The following is a 2,871-nucleotide window of genomic DNA, read 5'->3' on the forward strand; positions in this document are numbered from 1 at the left end:
TCCTCCAATTGCTTGCTCCCTCCTCTGGCCCTCCAGCTAGCCATCAAATTAATGCTAACTGCGTTCTCTCCAGGCACCTATTTTTTAAACCCACCGATGATTCCCATGGAGACCTTCAGTGAAGAACAGCTTCTACAGCCCAACTGCCTCTACCTTCAGGTCTCCGGTCTTATTCTCTGCTGTCTTTTCCCTGTTTTGTAGCTAGAAGGATATTGCTACTCAAAGTGTGGTTTATGAACTAGTAGTTACTGTGGGAATTTATTACAAATGCAGCACCTTGGGCCCCATCCCAGTCCTACTGAGTCAGAATCTGCATTTGAACAAGATCCCAGATGTTGTATATACATTAAATGTTGGTAACTATGGTCTTCAGGGCCAAACCTGGCTTCTGCCTGTTTTCATAGACTTCTGGTCACCACCTGTGGTGGCGGGTCTCATTAGGCAGGCACTGTGAGCCTGAGAGAGCCAGCTGCAGTGACTCTCTCTGCCTCCACTCCCCTGTCTGTTCCCAGCACTTGCTTCCTGAGTCCACCACTGTATCTAGCTGCTGCCAAGGGTCCTGCTGGTCACTACCTACACTTCGGGAACTCTACTGCTGGCAACTGCTGGGCACTGAGCAGTGGAATTGCAGTCCAGTCAAGTCACCTTGCCTCCAGGCAGCTGTCAACTTGTGATGGTCGGGCTTTTAGAGAGGAGCGAGAGCATGCTGGGATCTGGGTATTACTGGGGCAGAGCAAAAGTGACCATCCTATGGGCCAGGCCCCTCCCCATCGGGCCAGTTTCTCTTTGCCTTGAGAATGTCTTCAGCTGAATGTCTACTGAATTTTCACCTACCATTGCCAATCCTTCCTCTCCCAGGAAGGCCCACCCTTTGAAAACAGGGAAGGAGTTTTTCTTATTACGTAACAGCCTTGATTTTTGCCTCTAAGCCTACAAAGCCTAAAAAATTTCTTATCCAGCCTCTTACACGAAAAGTTTGTGGACCCTTGGTCTACACATTAGAAGCAGGGCAACTTGCACTTGGCAGAATGTACCTTTTCCGCCATAGACGTGCTGTGCCTCATGGATTCCTTCACCACTGTCAGTGCCCAAGATGACTCTTATTCATCCTTTCTGGATCCAGCTTAGGTCATTTTCGAAGAAAAGTGCCTTTACTTCCTAGTCTTGGTGAATGAGTCTTTCCTTCTGTCCCCAGAAAATCACTGCCATCATAACACGTAGGGCATTGAATGTTAATTATGTCATTTCCTCCTCTTCTTTCCCACTCTAGGACTGTCCTCATGGTTCCACGTACATCAGATTCACCTAGAGGACTTACTATAACACAGATTACTTCTCCTACCCCAGTTTTTAACTCAGAAGGTCTTATTTGGGGCCCAATAATTTGCATTTCTAAAACTTCCTGGGTGGTGTTGCTGCTACTGGGTCACAATTTGTATGGTGGACTCCAACTTCTTCTTGAGATTTCAACTTAAATGTTGAGACCAAAGAGAATTCTAATAACCCCTTCTCAAGTGGCTCTCTCTTCATTTTTCCCCCTCTATCTCAGTCCCTTATTTTTTATATCTGTAATTTTCAATCTCTTTGGTCTCAGGACTCCTTTACATTCTTAAAAATCACTGAGAACCCCAGAGAGAGTTTTCGTTCATGTGGATTATAGCTACCAATATTTACCCTATTAGAAACTAAAACTGAGAAAACTTTAAAATGTGTATTAATTCATTTGCAAAAGTCATAATAAACCTAATACACAATAAGATAAGTTACATTTTTGTAAAAAATAGCTATATTTTCTAGAACAAAAATGTGAGAAGAGTGGCACTGTTTGACTTTTTTCGTCAAATCCTTTACTATGTGACTTAATAGAAGACAGGTGGAATCTCATATCTCTTTCTGCATTTAGTTTATTCTGGTTGAAGTATACAAAAAAAAATCTGGTTTTGCACATATATGAAATTGGAAAAGGGAGCATTTTATACCCTTTTCAGATAATCGTGGATATTTTTCTTTGTTATTACACCAAAACTGGACAAGGGGGAGTGCTTTAAATGTTAGTTGGAATCAGAAATGATCTCAGTGTGCTCTTCATACTCCGTTTTATTAAAATCCATCGGCCTTTTCTGAATGGATCTCTTTATTCCTGCATGATTTTGTAATAACATACAGTTGTCATACTGACAATATTGGTTCACAGAGTTATGCAGACTTTCCAAATGTTGACACATTTTATTACACAATATTTTTTAAAATCACTTTTATAAAGTCATGTAATCAAGGGTAAAATTTAACAAAAAATAGTAATTCTTATTGCTTTAGTTTCTTTACTGAAACTAGCCTTTTTTTGTTTATTTGTTCATTTATTTTATTTTATTTTTTAACTGTATGTGTGTGGTGGCAAAGAATACCATGACTGCTAGTCCAGTTTGGTGTCACTGCCACTACTGCCTTTCTTTATTTTGGGCACTGGCAATTTTCTACACCATGTCTTTTGAATCATCAGGGCAATTGTTAGTACGGTGAACAAGGTCAATGACGTTTTAATATTATGAGAGCAATTTTATGAAATTATTATGAAAATAATTTAATATTATAAAAATAATTTTAACCTTATGGGTCTCTAAAAGAGTCCCAGGGATTTCTAAGTATCTATAGGTTATGATTTAAGAACAATTGGTTTACATCTTAATGTGTAAATAATTGTTGCCATTTAATTTATATGTTTATACTTTGTCTATCTCCTGAATTGGTGTGACAATAGTATTTAATTTCCATGGAGGATATGTTCTGTATCTGGTATAAACTTTTCACATAGATTGTCACTGTATCCTCACAACAAAGCTGACAAATTATACCCATTTTACAGATGAGAAA

General features: G+C 39.3%; 1 protein-coding gene across 1 annotated transcript in view; it reads left to right on the plus strand.

Annotated features, from left to right (window-relative positions):
* ANKRD66 (ankyrin repeat domain 66) overlaps positions 1-2,871 on the plus strand; it is a 10,212-nt gene that overhangs the window by 502 nt on the left and 6,839 nt on the right. The window lies entirely within an intron of this gene.

Source organism: Pteropus vampyrus, unplaced genomic scaffold (genome assembly GCF_000151845.1).
Source record: "Pteropus vampyrus isolate Shadow unplaced genomic scaffold, Pvam_2.0 Scaffold18, whole genome shotgun sequence".
NCBI lineage: Eukaryota > Metazoa > Chordata > Mammalia > Chiroptera > Pteropodidae > Pteropus > Pteropus vampyrus.